The sequence below is a fragment of the Mesoplodon bidens genome (genome assembly GCF_964165515.1).
Source record: "Mesoplodon bidens genome assembly, chromosome: Y".
NCBI lineage: Eukaryota > Metazoa > Chordata > Mammalia > Artiodactyla > Ziphiidae > Mesoplodon > Mesoplodon bidens.
In genome coordinates, this window is record NC_138180.1 from 17,306,047 (window position 1) to 17,323,227 (window position 17,181).

Below are 17,181 nucleotides of genomic sequence, written 5' to 3' on the forward strand. Positions count from 1 at the left end.
ACATTGTGATGAGAAGACCATGGAGCATCCTGATTACATGCATCATGGAGCTTTGTGATGACAAGGGCAAGGGAGATTGTGATTACAGGGGTCTTGGAGTATTGTGATGAAAAAGGCATGGATCATTGTGATGAAAAAGGCATGGAGCCTTGTCATGACAGGGTTCAAGGAGCATACTTAGAACAAGTGTCAGGCAACATTGTGATGACAAGTGAATTGAGCACTGTGATGACAAAGTTTATGGAGCATTGTGATGAGAAGTCCACTGATAATTGTGATGACGAGCGTCATTGGGCATTGTGATGACAAGTGTTATGGAACACTGTGATCACTAGGGTTTGGAGCATGGTAATGACAGAGGTCATGGAGCATTTTGATTTCATTGTGATGACAATAGCATGAAGCTTTATGATGATGGGCAAGGTGCATTGTGATGACAGGGTTCATGGAGCATTGAGATGAAAAGCGGCAAGGAGCATTGTGATTATAGGGGTCTTGGAGCATTATGATGAGAAGACCATGGAGCATACTGATGACATGCGTCATGGAGCTTTGTGATGACAAGTGTATGGAGCATTGTGATTACAGGGGTCTTGGAACATTATGATGACAAAGGTCATGGAGCCATGTGATGACAAGGCCATGGAACACTGTGATGGCAGGGTTCATGGAGCATTGTTATGACAGTGATAATGGAGCATTGTGATGATAAGGTTATGGAGCATTGGTCTGTAAAGTTTCACGGATTATTGTGATGAGATTGGGCATGGAGCATTGTGAGGACCAGGGCACGGAACACTGATACATGGGTCATTGAGGATTGTAATGACAAGGGCATGGAGCATTGTGATGAGAAGGGCATCGTGCGTTGTGATGACAAGCGTCATGGAGCGTTGTGATGACAAGGGCATGGAGCAATGTGATACCAAGGGTCATGGAGCTTTGTGATGACCAAAGTCATGGAGCATATTGATGACAAGGTCGTGGTGCATTGTGATGAGAAGGGCATGGAGCATTGTGATGAGAAGGCCATGGAGCATACTGATGACATGCGTCATGGAGCTTTGTGATGACAACGTCATGGAGCATATTGATTACAGGTGTCTTGGATCATTGTCAAGAAAAGGGCATGGATCATTGTGATGAACAAGGCATGGAGCCTTGTCATGACAGGTTTCAAGGAGCATACTGACGAAAAGTGGCAGGGAGCATTGTGATGACAAGTGTATGGAGCATTGTAACGACAAAGGTCATGGAGCATGGTGATGAGTAGACCATGGATAATTGTAATGACGAGTGTTTTGGGGCTATGTGATAATAAGTGTTATAGAACATTGTGATCACAAGGGTTTGGAGCATTGTGAAGACAGAGGTCATGGAGCATTTTGATGTCATTGTGATGACAATAGCATGAAGCATTATGATGATGGGCATGGTGCATTGTGATGACAGGGTTCATGGAGTTTTGAGATGAAAAGGGGCATGGAGCATTGGTGTGACAAGTTTCATGGATTATTGTGATGAGAGTGGACATGGTGCATTGTGATGACAAGGGCATGGAACATTGTGATGACAAGGTCACGGAGTACTGTGAAGACAGGTGTCAGGGAGCATTGTGATGACATAGGTCAGGGTCCATTGTGATGACAATGGCATGAAGCATTGTGATGCCATGTGTCATGGAGGATTGTGATGACAAAGGTAATGGAGCATTGTGATGACAAGGGCTTGGAGCATTGTGATGACAAGGCCCATTGCGAATTTTGAAGACAAGGTCGTGAAGCATTGAGATTACAAGCACATGGAGCTTGCTATGACGGGCGTCATGGAGCATTGTGATGACAAGTGCATGGAGAATTGTGATGTCAAGAGCATGAAACATTGTGATGAGTAGTGTCATGGAACATTGTGATGAAAAGGACGTGGGGAATTTTTATGACAAAGCACATGTAGCATTTTGATGACCAGGGCATGGAGCATTGTTATGGCAAAATCGTGGAGCATTGTGATGAGAAGACCATGGATAATTGTAATGACGAGCGTCCTGGAGCACTGTAATGACAAGGGGCATGAAGCATTGTGATGATAGGTGTCAAGGAGCATTGTGATGACAGGGGTCATGGAGCATTCTGATGACAAGGCTCATGGAGCATTCTGATGACAAGCTTGTGGAGTATTGTGATGACAATGGCATGGAGCATTGTGATGAAAGGGGCATGGAGCATTGTGATGAAAAAGGCATGGAGACTTTACGTGATAGGTTTCAAGGAGCATTTTGACGACAAGTGTCAGGGAGCATTGTGATGACATGTGTATTGAGCATTGTGATGACAAAGTTCATGGAGCATTGTGATGACAAGTGCATGGAGTATTGTGATGAAAGGAATCATGGAGCCTTTGGATGACACTTGTTATGGAAAATTGTGATCACAAGGATTTGGAGCATTGTGATGACAGAGGTCATGGATCATTTTGATTTCAAGGAGCATGGAGCACTGTGCTGACAAGGCCATGAAGTAATGTGATGCCAATGTCCATGGAGGATTGCGAATGACAATGGTAAAGAAGTATTGTGATGACAAGCGCATGGAGCATTGTGATGACAAGTCATGTAGCATTTTGCTGACATAGGCATGGAGCATTGTGATGACAAGGGTCATGGTACACTGCGATGAAAATTGTCAGAGAGCATTGTGATTAGAGGGGTTATGGAACATTGTGAGGACAAATGTCATGGAGCATTGTGATGAGAAGACCATGGATAATTGTGATGATGAGCGTCATGGGGCGTTGTGATGACACGTGATATGGAACATTTTGATCACAAGGGTTTGGAGCATTGTGATGACAGAGGTCATGGAGCATGTTGATTTCATTGTGATGACAATACCATGAAGCATTATGATGATGGGCATGGTGCATTGTGATGACAGGGTTCATGGATCATTGAGATGACAAGGGCATGGAGCATTGTGATGAGAAAGCCATGGAGCATTCTGATGACATGTGTCATGGAGCTTTGTGATGACAAGGGCATGGAGCATTGTGAATACAGGGGTCTTGGTGCACAGTGATGACAATGGTCATGGAGAAGTGTTATGACAAGGCCATGGAAGATTGTGATGCCAGGGCTCATAGAGCCTATTTATGACAGGGGTAATGGAGCATTCTGATGACAAGGGCATGGATCATTGTGATGAAATAACACGGAGCCTTGTCATGACAAGTTTCAAGGAGCATACTGACCACAAGTGTGAGGTAGCATTGTGACGACAAGTGGATTGAGCATTGTGATGACAAAGGCATGGAGCCCAGTGATGAGAAGACCATGGATAATTGTGATGAGGAGCATCATGGGGCATTGTGATGATAAGTGTTATGGAACAGTGTGATCACAAGGGTTTGGAGCATTATGAAGACAGAGGTCTTGGTGCATATTGATTTCATTGTGATGGCAATAGCATGAAGCATTATGATAAAGGGCATGGTGCATTGTGATGACAGGGTTCATGGAGCATTGAGATGAAAAGCGGCATGGAACTTTGTGATTACAGGGGTCTTGAACCATTGTGATGACAAGGGCATGGAGCATTGTGATGAGAAAGCCATGGAGCATACTGATGACATGCGTCATGGAACTTTGTGATGAAAAGGGCATGGATCATTGTGATGACACGGGTCTTGGAGCCTTGTGATGACAAGTGTCATGGAGCCTTGTGATGACAACGCCGTGGAACTTTGTGATGGCAGGGATCATGGTGCATTGTGACGACAATGGCATGGAGCATTGGTCTCAAATGTTTCATGGATTATTTTGATGAGAGTGGGCATTGAGCATTGTGATGGCAAGGGCACAGATCACTGTGATACAAGAGTCAGGGAGGATTGTAATGAAAAGGGCGTGGAGAATTGTGATGAGAAGTGAATCGAGCATTTTGATGACAAGAGTCATGGAGCATTGTGATGACAACGGCATTGAGCAATGTGATGAGAGGGTTCATGGAGCATTGTGATGACAGTAGCATGGATCATTGTGATGCCAAGGATCAAGGAGCTTTGTGATGACAAAGGTCATGGAGCATTTTGATGGCAAGGGCGTGGTGCATTGTGATGAGAAGGGCATGGAGCTTGCTATGACAGGGGTCATGGAGCATTGCGATGACAAGTGCATGGAGAATTGTGATGACAAGAGCATGTAATATTGTGATGAGAAATGTCATGTAGCATTGTTATGAAGGGGACGTGGAGAAATGTGATGAGAAGGGACTTGGAGCATTGTGATGATCAGGGAATGGATCATTGTGATGGCAAGACCGTGGAGTATAGTGATGAGAAGTCCATGGATTATGTTGATGACGAGTGTCATGGAACACTCTAATTACAAGAGCCATGGAGCATTGTGATTACAGGTGTCATGGAGCATTGTGATGACAGGGGTCATGGAGCATTGTGATGACAAGTGTCATGGAGCATTGTGATGACAAGCTTGTGGAGTATTGTGATGACATTTGGATGGAGCATTGTGATGAAAAAGACATGGAGTCTTTTTATGAGAGTGTTCAAGGAGCATTCTGATGACAAATGTCAAGGAGCATTGTGATGACAAGTGTATTGTGCATTGTGATGACAAAGGTCATGGATCATTGTGATGACAAGGGCATGGAGTACTGTGATTACAGGCATCATAGAGCTTTGTGATGACAAGTGTTATGGAACATTGTGATCACAAGCGTTTGGATCATTGTGATGACAGAGTTCATGGATCATTTTGATTTCAAGGAGCATGCAGCATTGTGATGACAAGGGCATGAAGGAATGTGATCCCAAGGTTCATGGAGGATTGTGATGACAAGCATCATGGAGCATTGTGATTACAGGGGACATAGAACATTGGGATGACATGAGCATGGATTATGTGATGACAAGTGTCATGGAGTATTTTGATGAAAAATGTCCAGGATCATTGTGTTGTCAGGGGTCATGGAGCATTGTGATTACTGTGGTCATGGAGCATTGTGATGCCAGGGGTCATGGAGCATTGTGATGAGAAGGTCATGGAGCATTGAGCTGAAAATATTCATGGAGTATTGAGATGACAAGGGAATGGAGCCTTTGGATGACAACGTCCTGGAGCATTGTGATGAGTGGACCATGGAGCCTTGTGATGACAATTATCATGGAGCAGTCTCACGAAAAGAGGCATGGGGCATAGTGATTACATGGGTCTTGGAGCATTGGGATGACAAGTGCTAATAACATTGTGATGAGAAGACCATGGAGCATCCTGATAACATGCATCATGGAGCTTTGTGATGACAAGTGCAAGGGAGATTGTGATTACAGGGGTCTTGGAGTATTGTGATGAAAAAGGCATGGATCATTGTGATGAAAAAGGCATGGAACCTTGTCATGACAGGGTTCAAGGAGCATACTTAGAACAAGTGTCAGGCAACATTGTGATGACAAGTGAATTGAGCATTGTGATGACAAAGTTTATGGAGCATTGTGATGAGAAGTCCACTGATAATTGTGATGACGAGCGTCATTGGGCATTGTGATGACAAGTGTTATGGAACACTGTGATCACTAGGGTTTGGAGCATGGTAATGACAGAGGTCATGGAGCATTTTGATTTCATTGTGATGACAATAGCATGAAGCTTTATGATGATGGGCAAGGTGCATTGTGATGACAGGGTTCATGGAGCATTGAGATGAAAAGCGGCAAGGAGCATTGTGATTATAGGGGTCTTGAAGCATTGTGATGACAAGGGCATGGAGCATTGTGATGAGAAAGCCATGGAGCATACTGATGACATGCGTCATGGAACTTTGTGATGAAAAGGGCATGGATCATTGTGATGACACGGGTCTTGGAGCCTTGTGATGACAAGTGTCATGGAGCCTTGTGATGACAACGCCGTGGAACATTGTGATGGCAGGGATCATGGTGCATTGTGACGACAATGGCATGGAGCATTGGTCTCAAATGTTTCATGGATTATTTTGATGAGAGTGGGCATTGAGCATTGTGATGGCAAGGGCACAGATCACTGTGATACAAGAGTCAGGGAGGATTGTAATGAAAAGGGCGTGGAGAATTGTGATGAGAAGTGAATCGAGCATTTTGATGACAAGAGTCATGGAGCATTGTGATGACAACGGCATTGAGCAATGTGATGAGAGGGTTCATGGAGCATTGTGATGACAATAGCATGGATCATTGTGATGCCAAGGATCAAGGAGCTTTGTGATGACAAAGGTCATGGAGCATTTTGATGGCAAGGGCGTGGTGCATTGTGATGAGAAGGGCATGGAGCTTGCTATGACAGGGGTCATGGAGCATTGCGATGACAAGTGCATGGAGAATTGTGATGACAAGAGCATGTAATATTGTGATGAGAAATGTCATGTAGCATTGTTATGAAGGGGACGTGGAGAAATGTGATGAGAAGGGACTTGGAGCATTGTGATGATCAGGGAATGGATCATTGTGATGGCAAGACCGTGGAGTATAGTGATGAGAAGTCCATGGATTATGTTGATGACGAGTGTCATGGAGCACTCTAATTACAAGAGCCATGGAGCATTGTGATTACAGGTGTCATGGAGCATTGTGATGACAGGGGTCATGGAGCATTGTGATGACAAGTGTCATGGAGCATTGTGATGACAAGCTTGTGGAGTATTGTGATGACATTTGGATGGAGCATTGTGATGAAAAAGACATGGAGTCTTTTTATGAGAGTGTTCAAGGAGCATTCTGATGACAAATGTCAAGGAGCATTGTGATGACAAGTGTATTGTGCATTGTGATGACAAAGGTCATGGATCATTGTGATGACAAGGGCATGGAGTACTGTGATTACAGGCATCATAGAGCTTTGTGATGACAAGTGTTATGGAACATTGTGATCACAAGCGTTTGGATCATTGTGATGACAGAGTTCATGGATCATTTTGATTTCAAGGAGCATGCAGCATTGTGATGACAAGGGCATGAAGGAATGTGATCCCAAGGTTCATGGAGGATTGTGATGACAAGCATCATGGAGCATTGTGATTACAGGGGACATAGAACATTGGGATGACATGAGCATGGATTATGTGATGACAAGTGTCATGGAGTATTTTGATGAAAAATGTCCAGGATCATTGTGTTGTCAGGGGTCATGGAGCATTGTGATTACTGTGGTCATGGAGCATTGTGATGCCAGGGGTCATGGAGCATTGTGATGAGAAGGTCATGGAGCATTGAGCTGAAAATATTCATGGAGTATTGAGATGACAAGGGAATGGAGCCTTTTGATGACAACGTCCTGGAGCATTGTGATGAGTGGACCATGGAGCCTTGTGATGACAATTATCATGGAGCAGTCTCACGAAAAGAGGCATGGGGCATAGTGATTACATGGGTCTTGGAGCATTGGGATGACAAGTGCTAATAACATTGTGATGAGAAGACCATGGAGCATCCTGATTACATGCATCATGGAGCTTTGTGACGACAAGGGCAAGGGAGATTGTGATTACAGGGGTCTTGGAGTATTGTGATGAAAAAGGCATGGATCATTGTGATGAAAAAGGCATGGAGCCTTGTCATGACAGGGTTCAAGGAGCATACTTAGAACAAGTGTCAGGCAACATTGTGATGACAAGTGAATTGAGCATTGTGATGACAAAGTTTATGGAGCATTGTGATGAGAAGTCCACTGATAATTGTGATGACGAGCGTCATTGGGCATTGTGATGACAAGTGTTATGGAACACTGTGATCACTAGGGTTTGGAGCATGGTAATGACAGAGGTCATGGAGCATTTTGATTTCATTGTGATGACAATAGCATGAAGCTTTATGATGATGGGCAAGATGCATTGTGATGACAGGGTTCATGGAGCATTGAGATGAAAAGCGGCAAGGAGCATTGTGATTATAGGGGTCTTGGAGCATTATGATGAGAAGACCATGGAGCATACTGATGACATGCGTCATGGAGCTTTGTGATGACAAGTGTATGGAGCATTGTGATTACAGGGGTCTTGGAACATTATGATGACAAAGGTCATGGAGCCATGTGATGACAAGGCCATGGAACACTGTGATGGCAGGGTTCATGGAGCATTGTTATGACAGTGATAATGGAGCATTGTGATGATAAGGTTATGGAGCATTGGTCTGTAAAGTTTCACGGATTATTGTGATGAGATTGGGCATGGAGCATTGTGAGGACCAGGGCATGGAACACTGTGATACATGGGTCATGGAGGATTGTAATGACAAGGGCATGGAGCATTGTGATGAGAAGGGCATCGTGCGTTGTGATGACAAGCGTCATGGAGCGTTGTGATGACAAGGGTATGGAGCAATGTGATGAGAGTGTTCATGGAGCCTTGTGATGACAATGGCATGGAGCATTGTGATACCAAGGGTCATGGAGCATTGTGATGACCAAAGTCATGGAGCATTTTGATGAAAAGGTCGTGGTGCATTGTGATGAGAAGGGCATGGAGCATTGTGATGAGAAGGCCATGGAGCATACTGATGACACGCGTCATGGAGCTTTGTGATGACAACGTCATGGAGCATATTGATTACAGGTGTCTTGGATCATTGTCAAGAAAAGGGCATGGATCATTGTGATGAAAAAGGCATGGAGCCTTGTCATGACAGGTTTCAAGGAGCATACTGACGAAAAGTGGCAGGGAGCATTGTGATGATAAGTGTATGGAGCATTGTGATGACAAAAGTCATGGAGCATGGTGATGAGAAGACCATGGATAATTGTAATGATGAGTGTCATGGGGCGATGTGATAATAAGTGTTATGGAACATTGTGATCAGAAGGGTTTGGAGCATTGTGAAGACAGAGGTCATGGAGCATTTTGATTTCATTGTGATGACAATAGCATGAAGCATTATGATGATGGGCATGGTGCATTGTGATGACAGGGTTCATGGAGTTTTGAGACGAAAAGGGGCATGGAGCATTGGTCTGACAAGTTTCATGGATTATTTTGATGACAGTGGACATGGTGCATTGTGATGACAAGGGCATGGAACATTGTGATGACAAGGTCACGGAGTACTGTGAAGACAGGTGTCAGGGAGCATTGTGACGACATAGGTCAGGGTCCATTGTGATGACAATGGCATGAAGCATTGTGATGCCATGTGTCATGGCGGATTGTGATGACAAAGGTAATGGAGCATTGTGATGACAAGGGCTTGGAGCATTGTGATGACAAGGCCCATTGCGAATTTTGATGACAAGGTCGTGAAGCATTGAGATTACAAGCGCTTGGAGCTTGCTATGACAGGGGTCATGGAGCATTGCGATGTCAAGTGCATGGAGAATTGTGATGTCAAGAGCATGAAACATTGTGATGAGTAGTGTCATGGAACATTGTGATGAAAAGGACGTGGGGAATTTTGATGACAAAGGACATGTAGCATTGTGATGACCACGGCATGGAGCATTGTGATGGCAAAATCGTGGAGCATTGTGATGAGAAGACCATGGATAATTGTATGACGAGCGTCCTGGAGCACTGTAATGACATGGGGCATGAAGCATTGTGATGATAGGTGTCATGGAGCATTGTGATGACAGGGGTCATGGAGCATTCTGATGACAAGACTCATGGAGCATTCTGATGACAAGCTTGTGGAGTATTGTGATGACAATGGCATGGAGCATTGTGATGAAAAGGGCATGGAGCATTGTGATGAAAAAGGCATGGAGACTTTTCATGATAGGTTTCAAGGAGCATTTTGACGACAAGTGTCAGGGAGCATTGTGATGACAAGTGTATTGAGCATTGTGATGACAAAGTTCATGGAACATTGTGATGACAAGTGCAAGGAGTATTGTGATGAAAGGAATCATGGAGCCTTTGGATGACACGTGTTATGGAAAATTGGGATCACAAGGGTTTGGAGCATTGTGATGACAGAGGTCATGGATCATTTTGATTACAAGGAACATGGAGCATTTTGATGACAGGGGCATGAAGTAATGTGATGCCAATGTTCACGAAGGATTATGAATGACAATGGTAAAGAAGTATTGTGATGACAAGCGCATAGAGCATTGTGATGACAAGTCATGTAGCATTTTGCTGACATAGGCATGGAGCATTGTGATGACAAGGGTCATGGTACACTGCGATGACAATTGTCAGAGAGCATTGTGATTAGAGGCGTTATGGAACATTGTGACGACAAATGTCATGGAGCATAGTGATGAGAAGACCATGGATAATTGTGATGTTGAGCGTCATGGGGCGTTGTGATGACAAGTGATATGGAACATTTTGATCACAGGGGTTTGGAGCATTGTGATGACAGAAGTTATGGAGCATGTTGATTTCATTGTGATGACAATAGCATGAAGCATTATGATGATGGGCATGGTGCATTGTGATGACAGGGTTCATGGAACATTGAGATGACAAGGGCATGGAGCATTGTGATGAGAAAGCCATGGAGCATTCTGATGACATGTGTCATGGAGCTTTGTGATGACAAGGGCATGGAACATTGTGAATATAGGGGTCTTGGTGCACAGTGATGACAAGGGTCATGGAGAAGTGCTATGACAAGGCCATGGAAGATTGTGATGCCAGGGGTCATAGAGCCATTTATGACAGGGGTAATGGAGCACTGTGATGACAAGGGCATGGATCATTGTGATGAAATAACACGGAGCCTTGTCATGACAGGGTTTAAGGAGCATACTGACCACAAGTGAGAGGTAGCATTGTGACGACAAGTGGATTGAGCATTGTGATGACAAAGGCATGGAGCAGAGTGATGAGACGACCATGGATAATTGTGATGAGGAGCATCATGGGGCGTTGTGATGATAAGTGTTATGGAACAATGTGATCACAAGGGTTTGGAGCATTATGATGACAGAGGTCTTGGTGCATTTTGATCTCATTGTGATGGCAATAGCATGAAGCATTATGATGAAGGGCATGGTGCATTGTGATGACAGGGTTCATGGAGCATTGAGATGAAAAGCGGCATGGAGCTTTGTGATTACAGGGGTCTTGAAGCATTGTGATGACAAGGGCATGGAGCATTGTGATGAGAAAGCCATGGAGCATACTGATGACATGCGTCATGGAGCTTTGTGATGAAAAGGGCATGGATCATTGTGATGACACGGGTCTTGGAGCCTTGTGATGACAAGTGTCATGCAGCCTTGTAATGACAAGACCGTGGAACATTTTGATGGCAGGGATCATGGGGCATTGTTATGACAGTGGTAATGGAGCATTGTGACAACAATGACATGGATCATTGGTCTCAAATATTTCATGGATTATTTTGATGGGAGTGGGCATTTACCATTGTGATGACAAGGGCACAGATCACTGTGACACATGAGTCAGCGAGGATTGTAATGACAAGGGCGTGGAGAATTGTGATGAGAAGTGAATCGAGCATTTTGATGACAAGACTCATGGAGCATTGTGATGACAACGGCATTGAGCAATGTGATGAGAGGGTTCATGGAGCATTGTGATGACAATAGCATGGATCATTGTGATGCCAAGGATCAAGGAGCTTTGTGATGACAAATGTCATGGAGCATTTTGATGACAAGTGCGTGGTGTATTGTGATGAGAAGGGCATGGAGCTTGCTATGACAGGGGTCATGGAGCATTGCAATGACAAGTGCATGGAGAATTGTGATGACAAGAGCATGCAACATTGTGATGAGAAATGGCATGTAGCATTGTTATGAGGAGGACGTGGAGAAATGTGATGACAAGGGACTTGGAGCATTGTGATGATCAGGGAATGGATCATTGTGATGGCAAGACCGTGGAGTATAGTGATGAGAAGTCCATGGATTATGTTGATGACGAGTGTCATGGAGCACTCTAATTTCAAGAGCCATGGAGCATTGTGATTACAGGTGTCATGGAGCATTGTGATGACAGGGGTCATGGAGCATTGTGATGAAAAGTGTCATGGAGCATTGTGATGACAAGCTTGTGGAGTATTGTGATGACATTTGGATGGAGCATTGTGATGAAAAAGGCATGGATTCTTTTTATGAGAGTGTTCAAGGAGCATTCTGATGACAAATGTCAAGGAGCATTGTGATGACAAGTGTATTGAGCATTGTGATGACAATGGCCATGGCGCATTGCGATGACAAGGGCACAGGAGTATTGTGATGACAGGCATCATGGAGCATTGTGATGACAACTGTTATGGAACATTGTGATCACAAGCAATTAGAGCGTTGTGATGAAAGTGGTCATGGATCATTTTGATTTCAAGGAGCATGGAGCCCTGTGATCCCAAGATCATGAAGCAATGTGATCCCAAAGTTCATGGAGGATTGTGATGACAAGTGCATGGAGCTTTGTGGTGACAAGGTCTTGTAGCATTTTGCTGAAAAAGGCATGGAGCATTGTGATTACAGGAGACTTGTAGCATTGTGATGGAAAGGGCATGGATCACTGTGATGAAAAAGGCATGGAGCATTGTCATGACATGGTTCAAGTGCATACTGATGGCAAGTACCAGGGAGCATTGTGATGACAAGTGTATTGTGCATTCTGATGACAAAGTCATGGAGCATTGTGATGACAAGGGCATGGAGTATTGTGATGAAAGGCATCATAGAGCATTGTGATGACAAATGTTATGGAACATTGTGATCACAAGGGTTTGGATCATTGTGATGACAGAGTTCATGGATCATTTTGATTTCAAGGAGCATGGAGCATTGTGATGACAAGGGCATGAAGCAATGTGATCCCAAGGTTCATGGAGGATTGTGATGAAAAGCACATGGAGCATTGCGATGACAAGGTCATGAAGCATTTTTCTGAAAAAGGCATGGAGCACTGTGATGACAAGCGTCATGGAGCATTGTGATGACAAGGGCATGGAGCATTGTGATGAGAAAGCCATGGAGCATACTGATGACATGCGTCATGGAGCTTTGTGATGAAAAGGGCATGGATTATTGTGATGACAGGGGTCTTAGAGCCTTGTGATGACTAGTGTCAAGGAGCCTTGTGATGACAAGGGCATGGAGTATTGTGATGACAGGCATCATAGAGCATTGTGATGACAAGTGTTATGGAACATTGTGATCACAAGCGTTTGGATCATTGTGATGACAGAGTTCATGGATCATTTTGATTTCAAGGAGCATGCAGCATTGTGATGACAACGCCATGAAGCAATGGGATCCCAAGGTTCATGGAGGATTGTGATGACAAGCGCATGGAGCATTGTGATGACAAGGTCATGTAGCATTTTTCTGACAAAGGCATGGAGCACTATGATGACAAGCATCATGGAGCATTGTGATTACAGGGGACATAGAACATTGGGATGACATGAGCATGGATTATGTGATGACAAGTGTCATGGAGTATTTTGATGAAAAATGTCCAGGATCATTGTGTTGTCAGGGGTCATGGAGCATTGTGATTACTGTGGTCATGGAGCATTGTGATGCCAGGGGTCATGGAGCATTGTGATGAGAAGGTCATGGAGCATTGAGCTGAAAATATTCATGGAGTATTGAGATGACAAGGGAATGGAGCCTTTGGATGACAACGTCCTGGAGCATTGTGATGAGTGGACCATGGAGCCTTGTGATGACAATTATCATGGAGCAGTCTCACGAAAAGAGGCATGGGGCATAGTGATTACATGGGTCTTGGAGCATTGGGATGACAAGTGCTAATAACATTGTGATGAGAAGACCATGGAGCATCCTGATTACATGCATCATGGAGCTTTGTGATGACAAGGGCAAGGGAGATTGTGATTACAGGGGTCTTGGAGTATTGTGATGAAAAAGGCATGGATCATTGTGATGAAAAAGGCATGGAGCCTTGTCATGACAGGGTTCAAGGAGCATACTTAGAACAAGTGTCAGGCAACATTGTGATGACAAGTGAATTGAGCACTGTGATGACAAAGTTTATGGAGCATTGTGATGAGAAGTCCACTGATAATTGTGATGACGAGCGTCATTGGGCATTGTGATGACAAGTGTTATGGAACACTGTGATCACTAGGGTTTGGAGCATGGTAATGACAGAGGTCATGGAGCATTTTGATTTCATTGTGATGACAATAGCATGAAGCTTTATGATGATGGGCAAGGTGCATTGTGATGACAGGGTTCATGGAGCATTGAGATGAAAAGCGGCAAGGAGCATTGTGATTATAGGGGTCTTGGAGCATTATGATGAGAAGACCATGGAGCATACTGATGACATGCGTCATGGAGCTTTGTGATGACAAGTGTATGGAGCATTGTGATTACAGGGGTCTTGGAACATTATGATGACAAAGGTCATGGAGCCATGTGATGACAAGGCCATGGAACACTGTGATGGCAGGGTTCATGGAGCATTGTTATGACAGTGATAATGGAGCATTGTGATGATAAGGTTATGGAGCATTGGTCTGTAAAGTTTCACGGATTATTGTGATGAGATTGGGCATGGAGCATTGTGAGGACCAGGGCACGGAACACTGATACATGGGTCATTGAGGATTGTAATGACAAGGGCATGGAGCATTGTGATGAGAAGGGCATCGTGCGTTGTGATGACAAGCGTCATGGAGCGTTGTGATGACAAGGGCATGGAGCAATGTGATGAGAGTGTTCATGGAGCCTTGTGATGACAATGGCATGGAGCATTGTGATACCAAGGGTCATGGAGCTTTGTGATGACCAAAGTCATGGAGCATATTGATGACAAGGTCGTGGTGCATTGTGATGAGAAGGGCATGGAGCATTGTGATGAGAAGGCCATGGAGCATACTGATGACATGCGTCATGGAGCTTTGTGATGACAACGTCATGGAGCATATTGATTACAGGTGTCTTGGATCATTGTCAAGAAAAGGGCATGGATCATTGTGATGAACAAGGCATGGAGCCTTGTCATGACAGGTTTCAAGGAGCATACTGACGAAAAGTGGCAGGGAGCATTGTGATGACAAGTGTATGGAGCATTGTAACGACAAAGGTCATGGAGCATGGTGATGAGTAGACCATGGATAATTGTAATGACGAGTGTTTTGGGGCTATGTGATAATAAGTGTTATAGAACATTGTGATCACAAGGGTTTGGAGCATTGTGAAGACAGAGGTCATGGAGCATTTTGATGTCATTGTGATGACAATAGCATGAAGCATTATGATGATGGGCATGGTGCATTGTGATGACAGGGTTCATGGAGTTTTGAGATGAAAAGGGGCATGGAGCATTGGTGTGACAAGTTTCATGGATTATTGTGATGAGAGTGGACATGGTGCATTGTGATGACAAGGGCATGGAACATTGTGATGACAAGGTCACGGAGTACTGTGAAGACAGGTGTCAGGGAGCATTGTGATGACATAGGTCAGGGTCCATTGTGATGACAATGGCATGAAGCATTGTGATGCCATGTGTCATGGAGGATTGTGATGACAAAGGTAATGGAGCATTGTGATGACAAGGGCTTGGAGCATTGTGATGACAAGGCCCATTGCGAATTTTGAAGACAAGGTCGTGAAGCATTGAGATTACAAGCACATGGAGCTTGCTATGACGGGCGTCATGGAGCATTGTGATGACAAGTGCATGGAGAATTGTGATGTCAAGAGCATGAAACATTGTGATGAGTAGTGTCATGGAACATTGTGATGAAAAGGACGTGGGGAATTTTTATGACAAAGCACATGTAGCATTTTGATGACCAGGGCATGGAGCATTGTTATGGCAAAATCGTGGAGCATTGTGATGAGAAGACCATGGATAATTGTAATGACGAGCGTCCTGGAGCACTGTAATGACAAGGGGCATGAAGCATTGTGATGATAGGTGTCAAGGAGCATTGTGATGACAGGGGTCATGGAGCATTCTGATGACAAGGCTCATGGAGCATTCTGATGACAAGCTTGTGGAGTATTGTGATGACAATGGCATGGAGCATTGTGATGAAAGGGGCATGGAGCATTGTGATGAAAAAGGCATGGAGACTTTACGTGATAGGTTTCAAGGAGCATTTTGACGACAAGTGTCAGGGAGCATTGTGATGACATGTGTATTGAGCATTGTGATGACAAAGTTCATGGAGCATTGTGATGACAAGTGCATGGAGTATTGTGATGAAAGGAATCATGGAGCCTTTGGATGACACTTGTTATGGAAAATTGTGATCACAAGGATTTGGAGCATTGTGATGACAGAGGTCATGGATCATTTTGATTTCAAGGAGCATGGAGCACTGTGCTGACAAGGCCATGAAGTAATGTGATGCCAATGTCCATGGAGGATTGCGAATGACAATGGTAAAGAAGTATTGTGATGACAAGCGCATGGAGCATTGTGATGACAAGTCATGTAGCATTTTGCTGACATAGGCATGGAGCATTGTGATGACAAGGGTCATGGTACACTGCGATGAAAATTGTCAGAGAGCATTGTGATTAGAGGGGTTATGGAACATTGTGAGGACAAATGTCATGGAGCATTGTGATGAGAAGACCATGGATAATTGTGATGATGAGCGTCATGGGGCGTTGTGATGACACGTGATATGGAACATTTTGATCACAAGGGTTTGGAGCATTGTGATGACAGAGGTCATGGAGCATGTTGATTTCATTGTGATGACAATACCATGAAGCATTATGATGATGGGCATGGTGCATTGTGATGACAGGGTTCATGGATCATTGAGATGACAAGGGCATGGAGCATTGTGATGAGAAAGCCATGGAGCATTCTGATGACATGTGTCATGGAGCTTTGTGATGACAAGGGCATGGAGCATTGTGAATACAGGGGTCTTGGTGCACAGTGATGACAATGGTCATGGAGAAGTGTTATGACAAGGCCATGGAAGATTGTGATGCCAGGGCTCATAGAGCCTATTTATGACAGGGGTAATGGAGCATTCTGATGACAAGGGCATGGATCATTGTGATGAAATAACACGGAGCCTTGTCATGACAAGTTTCAAGGAGCATACTGACCACAAGTGTGAGGTAGCATTGTGACGACAAGTGGATTGAGCATTGTGATGACAAAGGCATGGAGCCCAGTGATGAGAAGACCATGGATAATTGTGATGAGGAGCATCATGGGGCATTGTGATGATAAGTGTTATGGAACAGTGTGATCACAAGGGTTT